Genomic DNA, 16,814 nt, shown 5'->3' on the forward strand with positions numbered 1-16,814 from the left:
GGGAGGGTACTGTCAGGGTTTTTCCCCTGTTGTGTTTGCCATGTGCTGCTGGCAGCCATTTTACTCACCTCTCTTCCTGACTATAGTGCATTGTGGGGGATGCTGCTCATTTCCTGCACTTCATTTAATGGCCAGACTGGTGTGCATCATCCATGTGAGACAGGATGCAGTTTCAGAATTGTGATGTCATCACTTATTATTTAAAGGGCCTCTGTTCAGTATGCTTTGCCTTTGCGTTGTCTCAGACCTGTTTGTGAGAGTTCCTGTGTATTACCTGGCTGCCTGACGTCCTTCCTGGTTCCTGATCCCTGGCTTGTTCCTTACTCTGCTGTTCTCCTTGTTCCTGATTCCGGCTCGTCTGACTATTCGCTTTGGCTCCTGACCCGGCTCGTCTGACTACCAGCTCTGGTTTTGACTCCTGGCTTGTTATTTGACTTGTGGACTTTTTATTATTTTTTGCTATTAATAAAGGTGTGATTATTTTTGCACTTCTCGTCTCAGTCTGATTCCTGGCACCCTGACACTTTTATAATGGATTTAAATAATTCCCACACTGTCAATAATGAAAACTCATAGTTACGAGGTTTACTCCAATGAAAGAATATAGGTGCTAAAATCTTCTCACTGTACAGAAAAGGATTTAACTTGTCCAAATAGCATACAAAAAAGCCTTTGCAACATTTGGGCAGTGGATGAACAGGACCAGCTGCCCGTATGTATCATTACATGCTCAACCAATCCTGTGAGAGAAGGGACTGTCAATCACCAAGAGCGAGCAAGCTCTCGGTGATTTTTCCTCACCACCTCAGAGGTGGAGTAGACTAATGACCACTGCTTCTTACATTGTGGGAAGTAGGCTCGCATATGAGAATCTGCCCCGCAAGGGCTCCGGAGAAGCTTTTGCTGTTTGGTATATGGAGCCCATATCTTTTTAAAAATTAAAAACCATTTAAATGAACATTAAGCTGTTGGGCACAACTACTCTAGAATGGTTAGTACTCACTTTTCTTTATGTTGCTGCTGCTATGTTGCTATTTTAACCTCTGAAAAGTTGACCAATGGCAAAGCTCCCCCTCTTTGTATTGGGGCGGCCATCTTAGAGCACAGTTATTCTTGCATACTGTGACAGAAGTAATGTGCAAATCAACAAGGTTGTCTACTTTTTTTTAATAACTGTATAATGTGTTACAGGTTATGGTGCATGATAGAGAGCAGGAAGTTTACATTTTTGCAGCTGCTGCATAATACTTAGGTACTCTGAAGTCCAGTCAAGCATCATGGGAAATGTAGTTCTTAAACATCAGAAATGTTCACCATCACTGCTCTATAATAATGAGTGTTTTTGTTTGTTTTTAAATATAGTTTGTGTATTTGTAAATCTGTGTAAAAATACAAAGATGTTAAGCTCACACAATGGGGCATATCTATCAAGCTCCGGATAGAGCTTGAGGCCCCGTGTTTCTGGCGAGCCTGCAGGCTCACCAGAATCACCAGTTATGAAGCTCTGAGCAGACGGACAGATATTGCCGCCATTCAACTCGATCGAGTACGATCGGGTTGATTGACACCCCCTGCTGGCGGCGATTCTGCAGGGGGCGGCGTTGCACCAGCAGCTCTTGTGAGCTGCTGGTGCAATGCTGAATACGGAGAGCTTATTGCTCTCCGTATTCAGCGAGGTCTGGCGGACCTGATCCACACTGTCGGATCAGGTCCGCCAGACTTTGATAAATAGAGGCCAATGTGTCATAAATACTAACTTGAAACAAATGATACAGCTGTCAAAAAGTGAGTGAGCTCTGCTTCTATCACAGGCTGTGAGAATACCTGAGCTCCAAGATGGCGGCTTCAGTATGAAGAGGCGGAGCTTCAGTACCTGGCACCTTTAAACTAGAGAATTGATTTGAAAAGAGCAGAAGGAAAAAAGTAATGTTTAAATAAAATACTAATTAAAATGTTTGGATTTCAAAATATGTTTGGACTTTGGAAATCTGGATTTGGGGATTTGTACCTATATATATATATATATATATATATATACACACACATACACACACAAAATGTATTGTGTTTTATAGGAGAAATACAATAGTTAAATAAGATGGGCACTATAAGGAAATTCAGAGGTAAAACCATTCCATTTTATGACATAGAAGGTTGTTTAAAGTCTGATTGTTGAATACCCATAAGACCCTCTAAAGAAAAGATAAAGTATTAGATAACCACGCCCCCTTATTCAGACCCAGCGTTTTGCGTTTTTTCACTATTTGATTGGCCGAGTAAAGGGGGCATTACCCTGAAACGTCACTAAATAAATAATGGAAGTGCTTTAAAGGACTTTAAACACTTTGATACAATAATACAAAATGATAAATCGCATATATCCTGTGGTCCCCCCGAGTGCGAGGCTGCCTTCCAGCAACTGAAGACAGCACTAGTTTCTGACCCTATCCTGGCCACTCCTAACCCATCCAAATGTTTTTGTGTTCATACAGATGCCTCCATGTTTGGGTTGGGAGCAGTGCTGAGCCAGGTGAATGAGGAGGGCCATGAACAGTTGAAGTGGAGAAAGAATGCCTGGCATTAGTGTAGGTCCTCAAGAAATTGCAACCCTACCTACACAGGAGGACCTTCACAGTGCTCACAGATCATAGTGCTTAACAGGGTTTCTGGAGATAATGGACGCCTGCTGCGTTGGAGCTTGGCCTTGCAGCCCTTTAACTTTACAATTCAGTATCGCCAGGAAAGAGTAACGGCAATGCAGATGGCCTTTCCTGGCAAACTGAATTGAAATAACTCCACCGGACAGCCCCAAGCCGACCCATCAGGATCTAGTCTGGACTTTTAAGGGGGAAGCACTGTCACGTATACCAGGCTGTCAAGGCCACCTCCTCCAATATTGTGGAATTATTGTCCCCCCAGCTTCTATTGTATTGTTACCCTGATTGCACATTGTCACGGAAATAGCTGATCTCTGCTGCTTGGCCCCTTCATGCCTTGCCGGGCTTATGGAACTACTCGCCGGCTGGGCTTGCTAGCGGTCCCTGCTGAACTTTAACCTAGGTCTCCCCAGCGGCCCTTTGCCACAGAGCTCTGCTCTTTTGGGGGTTTGTTAGGCCTTTGGTGGACAGGGATTGGGGTGAGTGCTGAGGGGGAGCTTGCTAGGGAACCGAGGGTTTTGGACATCCCCCACCTTAAGCTGTTCCTGAGTACCTTTGCCAGGCTATCACAACGGATCATGACGCGTTTTGGATTGTGGCATCTGGGGACCAGGAGCTTTCCAACAACAGCAATCAAAAAGAAAAAGTGAGGCATGATAAGGCATGAGATATACAGAAAAATAAGTGCCGTCGTACCTTTTACTTCATACTATAATAGCGCAGTAACTATGTATAGTTACTAAAAAGAAACTATACATAGATTTAGTTGTCTCATAAATGTTAAGCTAAAGTATACTACAAGGGAGTCCTATACATACATTCAAATAATACTTCTGTATAGAAAAATATGTATTCAAAAGAAAAATAGCATTTGCAATACTGGGAACAATAAATATTAAGTATATGTACTTAATCTCATACAGTTCATACATTTCTGATAATAAAGCAAAAATGTGTGTATAATGTGCCTGGTTAATACAAAATTAGGAAACCACGCTGTTTTTTTTTTACAAAAAACAAAGAGGTGTTGATCGCTAAAGGGGCGGAGCCAAGCTGTGCTGGGACATGGCCGTGTTTCTGTAGAGCTCCGGTGATGTTACAGCTCACCTAACTCAGCATTCTCAGGTGGAGACCTCAAATATATCACACTGAACCCTTAAAGCCTGCCAGCAGAGACCGGTGCAGTATTTGGAGATTCACTCGCATTTTGGGAACTTAGTTGCAGCCGGGAGCTAGTTCTCACAGAACTCCGGCCGCCATCTTTGATTTTATCGGGTGAGACACAGGACATTTCTACCTAGCTTACCTGCACCCCAGCTTCTAAAAACCACTACAGGAGAGGACACTACCGGAACACCAACCACAGATTCGGCCCTCGGAACCTGCATATGAAAACTGCAGCCGCAAACTAGCCGGAATTTTGGTAACCCGCCAGACCACGTGGTCAGCCTTCTAAATAAAGGTAACGTTACCGAATCCAGAGCCAGGCACAAGAGATGCTAATCTTTTCATAAGGGCCGAACAGCTCCCAACAGTGCAAAAATAGTTGTTACACATACAGCCATCATTAAATTAATTATAATATTGGAGGGGGATTAGCGTGTGAATACCCGGTTAACCCCTTACAAGCTACGCACCTAGAGACAAGTTTACCGGTCTCCAAATCCAAACCCACATATTGTTTGTGCAACAGAAAGTCATACAGCAAAGGCACAAGTGTTACAGACTAGACAGTTATAACACAAACATAAAAGAGACAAACAGCTTCTTATTTTAGAGACACTTATTGCTGAGAGCAGTACTTTGGAAAACTGAAAAGGGGCCTTCACTGGGCTAGATTGATATTAAGAAACCACATTGTTCTAAGTGGGACTATACACTCAGTGGGGCCACATCTCCCATCACTCTGCACTGAACCTCATAACCGACCACCATAATGTCCCAACGTAAGGGCCTCAAACCAGACAAGGTAAACAAGACAGCAGTAACCACGCCATCCGTGTCCACATTTTTTCACTCACCGGACTCTGCTACAACAGAGTTGCCACAAGCACAGGAGAAATTAATAACGGAGATGCAGACAGAATCTATACCCTTACAACATAACTCCCTGCTTGTCCTACAATCACAGATTGCAGATCTTCCATCTAAAACTGATCTTGAGTCTTTGAAATCTTTCATTAAGGGAGAAATGAGAGATCTTAAAAAAGATCTAACTGACATGGGCTCAAGACTGGACTATCTCGAAGAGGGCCAAGAAGCTCTCAATACCATGGTGAGTTCAAATACACAACAAATATCAATACAGGACTCTATGGTACAGTCTTTACAAGAAAAGCTTGAAGATTTAGACAACCGTGGGAGGAGGAATAACCTTAGAATTAGAGGTATCCCCGAAGAGATCTTACAAGACCAATTAAAATCCTATATTGAAGATTTGTTCCACTCCCTAACTCCCAGATCACCACCACTTCAAAGTGATGACATTGAACGACTTCATAGGGCACTTAGACCCCCCTCCAAGCCCCCATCCCCACCAAGGGATGTGATCATACGCTTTCTGAGGTACACCACCAAAGAGGAATTATGGCAGGCTGCAAGATCAACAAGAACTATCACATTCAGAAATCATACTATACAAATATTTCAGGACCTCAGCCCACAAACTATCCAGAGACGGAGGGAGATCAGGTTCCTTACTAAAGCCCTACAAGATAATAACATCAGATATCGGTGGGGATTTCCATTCAGTTTAATCATTAATCATAATGGTTCCCAAATCGTATACAAATCCTTCCAAGACCTTGATAGCTTAACAAAAAAGCTGAATATCACCGTAGCTCCTCCTGGAGAAGATGTTTTGGAACTCTCATCACCGCGACAAGATAAGAATCAAGATCACCCAAAAGAACAACGAATGCAATGGATCAAGACACAACCTAAAAGAAGGAAGACGGAGCCACCTCCTCTAAACCTTCCTTAAGTTCAAAGCTGTAGTTGCTTGTCATGTTCTATTACCCTGGACTGGACCCTTTTTTGCCTTCAAGTTCACGCCAGTCTGGTGTGGTTAATAGAATGCCAGTGGTTCTCTGCTGTGAGGACTCTGAACTTGGACACTGGGTAAGATCTGCATAGTTTAGACAGGGTATAATATTTAGCTAATAGATAGACAATGTTGCAAATCTGTTTTCTTCTCTTAAATTACTCCAAAATGTTGTGTTGGGCTGCTTAATCTTACAAAAATGTTTGACACCGGTAAGACCATCTTATGATCTATGTTTTTTTTTTTTTGGCTTTGTGTTTTTTTTTTTTTTTTTTTTTTTTGGTTGGTTTTACATTACTTTGCTATATATTCACTTTAGGTCTCCACCTTGAACTTTCATATATTATACAAATAACTACTAAGAGCGCTATGTAACATCGTTTACCCCCCTACTAAGGTGTATAATTTTAAAAATACACTAAATGTTGAAATGTTTTCTAGAAATAGTTTAATTTACTATGTTATTGTTGTAATTGATACACCTATGATGTCTCGTGCCTTTCTCTCAATGAAGCCTTACCCCAATTACGAATTACGAGCTTACCCTGTACCAACCTCTAGCAATAATACAAGTCCTAGAATACTCCAATGTTGACAAATAAGATTACTATTAAAGTTCTTTCACATAATGTCAAAGGGTTCAATATTCCACAGAAACGAACTATGGCGTTTCGAGATTACAAAAGACTCAAGTGTGATGTGGTTATGCTCCAGGAGACTCATTTTAGGAGGGGTCTTGAACCCCGACTATCCTTTAAAAAATTTGGCCCGGTCTATTTCTCTTCCAATGACTCCAAGCGTAATGGAGTATGTATAATGATTAATAAAAAAATCCCCTTCAAGGTCAACTCAATTATTAAAGACAAGGAAGGGAGATACCTAATTGTTTCCGGGATCTTATACCACAAACCTATAACTTTAGTAAATATTTATGCACCTAGCCTAGATTCTTCCAAATTTTTCCACCAAATATGTAATAAATTATTAGAAATAACAAAAAACAGCCTGTTGATTGGTGGAGACTTTAATGCTGCGCTGGACCCCACTATAGACTGTTCCTCAGGGAGGTCATCTGTCACTAATAAAACCTTAAAATTAATAAAGTCCCAGCTGTCGACCCTCGCAGTACATGATATTTGACGAATCCAACACCCGGATACGAAAGACTACACCTTCTACTCACACCCTCACCAAAATTATTCTAGAATAGATTATTTATTAACTGATGTCACTAGCTTATCCCAAGTCATTCATTCAGAGATCTATCCTATAACATGGTCAGATCATGCAATGATTAGTTGTACTTTTGACTTCCACATCTATACCACTCACTCGAGAATATGGAGATTAGACGAATCCCTTTTGAAAGACCCCCTAATACGAATTCAATTAACTAAGTCCATAGAGAACTACTTCGAACTAAACACTACCCCGGACACTTGTCCACAACACATTTGGAATGCTCATAAGTGCGTTCTTAGAGGGGAATTGATAGCGCTAAAGGCTGCTAAAGCTAAACAAAACCAGACCTATTTAACCTCGTTACTAGCTGATATAAACAAACTTCAAGACATACATAAACTATTCCCTAAAGACCACTCCCTCCTTGAAAGCATAGAACATAAAAGAGCACAGCTTAACCTTTTCTTAGGGACTGAAGCCAAACGCAATGCACTATTTCTTAGAAAGGTTTTCTACGAGGGCGCCAATAAGCAAGGCAAATTATTGGCAAGACAACTTAGGAAAAAGGCACTTAGCAAATATATTCTACATATAACAGATGAAAAAGGAAAGGACTGGTACACATCAAAAGACATAATAAATAGTTTTAGGCAATATTATGAATCGTTATATAACTTAACCCAAAATATCCCCCCACCAACAAACGTGGACATACAAAACTACCTGAACCAATTACACGTTCCCCAAATTTCTGAAGAACAGAGAGAAGACCTAAATGCACCCTTCACAGCTGAAGAAATTAAATTAGCTATTAAAACACTTAAAAAAGGGAAATCGCCAGGCCCAGATGGCTTTGGCAACGATTATTATACAACCTTCAAAGATCTCCTAATACCTCATCTCCTAGCATATTTTCAAAGCATAGACAAAAACAAAAAGTTTCCCCCCTTAGCCCTACAAGCCAATATAACTATGATCCCAAAACCAAACAAAGCTAAGACATTAATAACAAACTACAGGCCAATCTCCCTTTTAAATACGGATATAAAGATTTTTGCCAAAATTATAGCCAACAGACTTAACTTAATTTTACCTAAGATCATTCACCAAGACCAGGTAGGTTTTATTCCTCACCGCGAAGCCAGGGATAATACGGTGCGTAACTTGCACCTGCTATGGCATGCCAAATCTAAAAACATCCCTTCAATTTGGCTCTCTACTGATGCCGAAAAGGCCTTCGATAGAGTAGGATGGCCTTTTCTTGAGGCAACATTACAAGCTTTTGGGCTAGGGGACAAGCTACTACATAGAATCTTTGCCCTGTACAACGAACCCAGTGCTAGGGTGATCCTCAATGGGGTCTTATCAGACCCGTTTCGGATTACAAATGGCACCAGACAGGGCTGTCCTCTGTCCCCCTTACTATTTACATGCCTTATTGAAACCCTGGCGATTAAAATTAGATCAAACCAAGAAATTCGGGGCCTAGTGGTGGGGAGAGAAGAGTATAAGATGTCTCTCTTTGCAGATGACGTCCTCTTCTCTCTGATAGATCCAGTCCTGACAATCCCACCCCTTATGAAAGAACTGGAGATATTTCATAAGATATCTAATTTTAAAATTAACCAAACTAAATCCGAAATGTTAGGAGTAGCTATTGACCACCAAACGGAAACTCTAATAACCAAAATCTGTCCATTTCAATGGAGTAGGAAGTCCTTGAGATACCTGGGAATACAGCTAGCAGACAACTTTGATGCCCTATTCAAATTAAATTATATCCCGATTAGGAACACGCTTACGAGAGATTTATCGTCTTGGACAAGGAAACATTTGTCCTGGCTAGGCAGGATTAATACAGTCAAAATGAATGCATTTCCACGCCTGTTGTACATTATGCAAACCCTCCCTATCCCACTTCCAAACACTTACACCTTACAGATGCAGCGGCTCTTTAGCTCCTTCATCTGGAATAGGCGTCCCCCTAGGATAAACAAACACACTATGATGCGCTCAATAGCTCAGGGAGGCCTAGGCGTTCCTGATGTTGACTCGTACCGTAGGTCCATAATTCTCCAGAGAATTCTAGATTGGAGAATACACAAAGACCAAAAGAGATGGATTTTACTGGAAGAAAATTTAAACCCTAGTATCAACTTGCCTTCTGTTTGCTGGCACCCAAATTTCCAATCTTTAAGTAGACAGATAGATAACCCCATTACACAGGAAACACTAAAAATGTGGGATTCTTCCAACAAAGTGAATCCATATCTTTCCTCCTGCCCAGGCCCGTTAACATCACTTCTCCATAATAATGAATTCTCGTTATCACTAATAGCTACAAACTTGGAAATACTCAAAGAAAGCAGGGAGGTCTCAGCGATGCAGGTTACGGACAATGACCAATTATGTACCCAAGAGAAGCTGATAGATATGGGTCATGATTGGGCTGCAAACTGGTTTTCTTATAGGAGAGCACACCATTATATCACAACCCACCCACATTATGCAAACATGACACGTTCACTAACAAACTTGGAAAAACTATATACTTCCACTCCCCCAATTAAACACAGTCTCTCACATATCTATAACATTATCATCCAACCCCCCCCGGGAAATCTACCACGTTCAATTGAAATGTGGGAGAGAGAACTAGGGATAATTATTACTCCCCAGACTGCAACTAACATCTTTTATAATACCAAATCCGCCTCCACATCAGCATCCATTAAGGAAATAAATTATAAAATATTGCATGGTTGGTACCTTACCCCTAAGCGGTTGCATAAATTGTACCCAAAGTCTAATAATTGCTGCTGGCGATGCGGGCATGTAGGAAGTAATATGAGCCATATGTGGTGGTGGTGCTCTCAGATCAACACGCTATGGCGCAATATAATCAGTGAGATAGAATATATCTTCCAGACCCTTCTCCCCTTAGACCCTCTAGTCTGGCTGCTAAATAAATCCATTAAACTTCCTCAAGCTCACTTTAGACCTCTATTAAAGATTTTGATAAACAGCGCAAAAGTTCTGATAGCTCTAAATTGGAGATCAACTGAAGTGGTCTCTATAAAACTTTGGCAAAATAAGGTCACGGATATGATAGAAATGGAGGAATACGGTTCCTACTTGTCCGGCTGTAGGGAGCAATTTATTGATGTGCAACACACATGGGAACAATATATTAAAGATAGAAAACTTTAGACCCCCCCCTTTTGACAACACCGGAGGCTAATTACACTGCAGTTCATAGTTAATGTTGGTTTACTAAATACTTTGGTACAGATACTACTTAATCACCGAGGCAAGCTAATAAAGATATTGCTACAGGCGCTGAGACATCTGGGTTATAGTTAAAAACAAGTTTATAACAAGTTAAAATGAGAATCCGTAATGTATGTTCTTTTAGTTTTTTTTCTTTTTTTTTCTTTTTTTCCTCAAGTGCTTTTGATATCAGATGTGTATTCATGTACGTGTATGATTTACAAAAATTGTCAGACAACTGTCATCTGCTATTGAAACTGTACTTTTTTTTTTTCTCTGTATTCAGTATTATGGATTCTCAATAAAAAGATTTTGAAAAAAGAAAAAAAAAAAAAAATTAGGAAACCACATATCTGTGGATAGAGCCAACGACACCTTGGAAGGACAGCCAATCCCCCGGGGTCACCCCGAAACCGTGACCTAGATACTGTGGGGGTCTCTATATGACTATGGCTCCTATGGAGGCGCCAGCCTGTCTGGAGGGGCGGGAAAGGTGGGCTCAGATAAGGCTCTTATCAAGATAAGTTGTGTGGTTTTCTCAATAAAGTCTGTTCATGTTTCACCTTAATACTGGTCTTGTCTCGTTATTAGGGTGGGCTCTTGCTATAATCACTTTCTTCGCTGTATAGCTACAAGTTCCAGGTACAGGAAGGACCCTTTTGGCAGAACTACCCAGTCCGTCACTTATGGACCCTGGGGTTATCTTTGAAAATATTCTATTAAAGTCCTAATACTTATAATAATCTAACACTAAAAAATAATTTCTGTAGCCATTTTCTTACAGTTTTTTTTGGTCACACAATCATTTTTACATCTGCCCTTAATTGGCAGCAGCAGAGAAGATAAGATAAACATGCTCAAAAGGCATTTCAAGAAGTGTGCCTCTGGAATGCAAATCCCTTGCATTAATAACATGACCATTTGAAATGGTTCTAATGTTTATTTTCTTTGCAGATTTTAGTTAGAGGAGAGGGAGCTATAGTGAAGCGGGAGGGGAGGCGGAGAAGTCGTGGAGCGAGAGAGGAAGGAAGCCGGGAACAATAAGTCCTTTACATTAAAGGTCAAGAAAAACAATGTGAGCACCAGCTTGTTAACAAGTGAGACAGAAATGTAAAAAAAAAAAATGTCATTGTACCTGAGTTGTATGGATAAAAGGGACGTTCTGTAGATAGAATGACAGATAGAGACAGACATATAAAATGATGGGAGACAATTATAGACATACAGATACAGGTGGGATTGGTAACACAGATAAATAGATATAGAAATGATAGATAGATCGATAGATAGATGATTGATAGATGATAGATAGATAGATGATAGATAGATAGATAGCATAAGATAGATAGATAATAGATAAATAGAGAGGGATGGAGATGAGAGAGAGAGAGAGAGAGAGAGAGAGAGAGAGAGAGAGAGAAAGGAAGATAAATAGATAGATAATAGATAGATAATAGATAGACAAAGAGAGAGAGAGAGAGAGAGAGAGAGAGAGAGAGAGAGAGAGAGAGAGAGAGAGAGAGAGAGAGAGAGAGAGAGAGAGGAAGAGAGATGGATAAATAGATAATAGATAAATAGATAGGTAGATAAACAGACAGAGAGATAGATAGATAGATCAAGATAGATGAAGAAATAGATAATAGATAAATAGAAAGGAAGAGAGATGATAGATAGATAGATAGATAGAGAGAGAGAGAGAGAGAGAGAGAGAGAGAGAGAGAGAGGAAGAGATAGATAGATAGATAGATAGATAGATAGATAGATAGATAGATAGATAGATAGATAGATAGATAGATAGATAGATAGATAGATAGATAGATAGATAGATAGATAGAATAAGATAAGATAGATATATAGATAGATTATAGATAGATAGATAGATAGATAGATAGATAGATAGATAGATATATAGATAGATAGCTTTTCGTCAACTGTTTCTCAGTGTTTTCTAACACAATAAAAAACAAGCACTATTTTTACATTTCTATATGGGCAGATAACTGGAGTAACAAAATGTTGCACAGATAAGCACTTTCCCCTTTTTTTAGCCTTCAGATCCGGCAGCAAGTACAAGGCTTTGAAGAGCAGGAAAAGGGAAGTGTTTCTAGAGAAGGGAGAGGGGCTCTGGTCACTGGTTAGGAAGTTACAGAGATCTGTATTAGCTGCAGCAACACTCAATTGTAAAACTGTTATTTCGGCTGATCTATAATGGACACAGGGCAGGGTTTCTGGACACATCTGCAGTAACTGGGTAAGTGTATCAGTTGTCTTCTGGGGGGTATTCAGTTGTTTTCTGAATATTGATGGGCACTAAAGATGGGGTGTTGTATTTAACTATTTGGTTTTAGAAAAAGTAATGATATAATGATGTATTTAAAACATAGATTTGCATGAGAATGTAGATGTATTTTAAAAATGTATATATATATAATTTGTTTAAATACTGTATATGTAAAAATTGAACTTCTATAAAGTATTTTAGTTTGTATAAAGCTTTGGGCACTGCCATGTTGGAATCTAGATTTTACCCTTATCTATCTCTTCTGGATATATATGCATATATATATTTACATACAAAGTCCATAGACAGCTCTCTCCAGTCTTATGAAATAAACTTCCTAATTTATTAGTGATTTTGGGGGTTGCCCCTTCAGCAGACAAATAGATAGATAGATAGATAGATAGATAGATAAATAAATAGATGATAAATAGAGAGATAGATTAAATAGATAGATAAATGTGTTTTTTTTTAATGAAACATCAAATTAACCTCATTTGGATGTGTATTATATATATATTTTTAAAGTTAAAGGGACAATATAGTCAAAAATAAACATTCATGATTAAATGGAAAGTTTACTTCAGAATGTTTATTGTTTTAAAAGATAGATAATCCCTTTATTACCCATTCACCAGTTTTGCACAGCCAACATGGCTATATTAATATACTTTTTACCTTTGTGATTACCTTGTATCTAAACCTCGTCAAACTGCCTCCTTATTTCAGTGCTTTTGACAGACTTACATTAGCCAATCAGTAGTGACTCTTAAGTAACTCCACAGGAGTGAGCACAATGTTCTCTATATGGCACACACAAACTAGCGCTGTCTAGCTGTGAAAAATTGTCAAAATGCACTGAGATAAGAGCCGGCCTTCAAGGGCTTAGAAATTAGTATATGAGCCTACCTATGTTTAGCTTTCAACAAAGAATACCAAGAGAACAACGTAAATTTGATGATAAACGTAAATTGGAAAGTTGTTTAAAATCGCATGCCCTATCTGAATCATGAAAGTTTCATTTTGACTAGACTGTCCCTTTAAGAGCATGTGATTTTAAACAATTTTCCATTTTACTTATATTATCAAAATTGCTTTGCTATTTGCAATATTCATTTTAAACAACAATTGTATGAATGCAATGAAAATATTTTAATTTAGAACAAGTATATATAATTGTATTCCCTAAATAAATATTTAACCATCCTATTTAAAGGGACATGAATGCCAATAGTATGTCGATGCTGTATGTTACCAGTATAGAATTTTACCTAGCTTTACAATATGATAATAAAAAAACTGCTTTTACCCCTCTGTTATTGGTCCCTTGTGCACATGCCTGGTTTCAATCTCAGAGCCTATACAGTCACAGAGTGTATACTTTATGTATATACTTGCCTGTCAATCATGTTAGCAAATAAAAGTGTTCTTAAAATTCAGTAAATTAGTTCACTCTGAGATCAGCCAGTGGGGCGCATAAAAGATGGTGAGTTCTGCAGGTTAAATAAAAAAAAAGCTAAAGTAGCAAATTATAAACTTTTATGTCTTTTTAAAGGGACACAAAATTGATATTGAATTTCCTATAAAGGGCCATATTACGAGTGAAGCGCAAATGAACGCTTCCGCTCAATCGTTAATTGTGCTAGAAGTAAGCTTTTTGCGCTTTTTGGGATGCACTCGTATTACGAGTTGATGTAAACTGTTTTCGCTCTTGCGCTAACCCAACAAGCACAAAAAGCCAAAGTTAGAATATTGCATGCGCGTTCACGTATTCCCCCATTGTAGTCAACATCCCACTGCGATTGCGCTCAATCAATCGCGTTTACTTTCAATTTGTGATACCAGCGGTAAGCTTGAGTAGTGCAAACCCTTGCAATATACCCCTTATCACTCAGGTGCAAACGTTTGCACGCCACTCGTAATCTGGAATATAATGTTTAACAAAAGTTTTGTTCTTAATATATATAGAACGCTTAAAGAGACACGAGGACATGAAACTGATGATTCAGACAGCGCAAACAGTTTAAAGAGTTTCCAATTTACTTCTATTATCAAATGTGCTTTGTTCTCATGGTATTCTTTGTTGAAGAGAAACCTAGGTACGTGACTGCAGCACTACTGGCAGCAAATTTGTATAATATATTATTTGTTTTATCTAAAATACGTGTCCAGATAATCAGGTGACAGAAATGGATTGTTTAGCAGGACATAATTCTTTTTGTAGCTGTTAACATTAGATGTTTTTTGATCATATAACTCTGAAGAGGAAACCTCTGATGTACTTAAAGTGTTTACGTCTCAGCATCCTGTGCTATAATTATGTTGATTCACTAAAATGAAAAACTAATGCCTGTGTGCTGAATAAACCTAATTTTTTGAGTTAGACTTTTAAAGGTTTGTGCTTCTTTACCAGATAAAGGGGCATACAACACAAATGGTGCAGATATAAAGCATGCCATTTTAAATAACTTTCCAATTTATTTCTATTATCTAATTTGGTTTGTTCTCTTTGTATCTTTTGTTGAAAATCATACCTAGGTAGGCTCAGAAGCTGCTGATTACTTAAATGTCAAAACTTAACTTTCATGATTCAGATAGAGCACATAATTTTATAACTTTCCAATTTACTTCTATTATCAAATTATCTGCTAACCTTTGTTAAAAAGCAGGGTCATAAGCTCATGAGCGTGCATGTGTCTAGAGCACTATATGGCAGCAGTTTTGCAAGAATATTATCCATTTGTAAGAACACTAGACGACAGCGCTATTTCCTGCCATTTAGTGCTCCAAACACCTACCTAGGTATCTCTTCAACAAAGAATATCATGAGAACAAAGCAAATTTTATAATAGAAGTTAGAATACATTTTTTTTAAATTGTACGCTCTGTCTGAATCACAAAATTAATGTTGTGGGTTTCCCATCCCTTTAAAATGTAACAGTGAATGAACATAGTGTAGCAGGGATGATACTGTGGTATAGTGGCAGAGGACAATAGGGGTGTAGTGTGTAATTTTATGGGGTAGTAGAGAGGTGTATATACAAGGTACAGAGTGTAGCAGGGATGATACTGTGTATAGTGGCAGAGGACAATAGGTGTGTAGTGTGTAATGTTATGGTGTAGTAGAGAGGTGTATATACAAGGTATAGAGTGCAATATCGGGATGTCTTAGAATGTTGTTAGTGAGTGTAGCAGGGATGATACTGTGGTATAGTGGCAGAGGACAATAGGTGTGTAGTGTGGAATGTTATGGTGTAGTAGAGAGGTGTATATACAAGGTACAGAGTGTAGCAGGGATGACACTGTGGTATAGTGGCAGAGGACAATAGGTGTGTAGTGTGGAATGTTATGGTGTAGTAGAGAGGTGTATATACAAGGTATAGAGTGCAATACCGGGATGTATTAGAATGTTGATAGTGAGTGTAGCAGGGATGATACTGTGGTATAGTGGCAGAGGACAATAGGTGTGTAGTGTGGAATGTTATGGTGTAGTAGAGAGGTGTATATACAAGGTACAGAGTGTAGCAGGGATGACACTGTGGTATAGTGGCAGAGGACAATAGGTGTGTAGTGTGGAATGTTATGGTGTAGTAGAGAGGTGTATATACAAGGTATAGAGTGCAATACCGGGATGTATTAGAATGTTGATAGTGAGTGTAGCAGGGATGATACTGTGGTATAGTGGCAGAGGACAATAGGGGTGTAGTGTGGAATGTTATGGTGTAGTAGAGAGGTGTGTATACAAGGTATAGAGTGCAATACCGGGATGTATTAGAATGTTGTTAGTGAGTGTAGCAGGCTTGTTTTGCAGTTTATTTATACTGACCAGCGGATTACTTCACCTGTGCACTGGTTCAGCTATAATGAAAACCTGGCCTTTTGGGGGTATTTGAGGACTGTGGTGGAGAGACACTGTAGTAGGGTATTCTGTGGTGGTGTTAAAATTCAGAATAGAGTTATATGGTGAAGGTCAAAACCAAGTGTTGTAGTGTGAGATTACGTTGCTGTGATGTAGTGAGGAGATGGAGCTGTGGTGTAGTAGTGTATCTCATGGTATAGTGGTGTTATTGAATAGTCTATGGTAAATATCTGTTGACTGAGATTGTGGTGTAGCATAGTCCTAGTTCAAACATATTGTTGTCTTTATCAGTGATAATGTGGTGTAGTGTAGCTATAGTTGATGGGAGCTGAGATCTTCTTTACAGGTATTGTGGTTTGGTTGTGAAATGGAGAGTTGTAGTTGTAGCTATAAAGTATATGGGTATTTGGACAGAAAAGAATCACAGTTCTGTTGATTATCAAAATAAAGAACTGCTATATTGTATGAATTATGCACAGAAGTATGTAGATATGTGTTGTAGTGTTGCTCTGCAGTAGAGAATTG

At 39.0% G+C, this 16,814-nt stretch overlaps 1 protein-coding gene across 1 annotated transcript in view; it reads left to right on the plus strand.

Annotated features, from left to right (window-relative positions):
* Positions 1 to 12,259: 12,259 nt before the first annotated feature.
* Positions 12,260 to 16,814, plus strand: part of EGFL8 (EGF like domain multiple 8) — a 65,682-nt gene continuing 61,127 nt past the window's right edge. The window contains exon 1 of the mRNA XM_053689160.1: positions 12,260 to 12,403. The gene's annotated coding sequence lies outside the window, so the exon portion shown is untranslated. The remainder of the gene's footprint in view (positions 12,404 to 16,814) is intronic.

The sequence above is a fragment of the Bombina bombina genome, chromosome 7 (assembly GCF_027579735.1).
Source record: "Bombina bombina isolate aBomBom1 chromosome 7, aBomBom1.pri, whole genome shotgun sequence".
Classification (NCBI taxonomy): domain Eukaryota; kingdom Metazoa; phylum Chordata; class Amphibia; order Anura; family Bombinatoridae; genus Bombina; species Bombina bombina.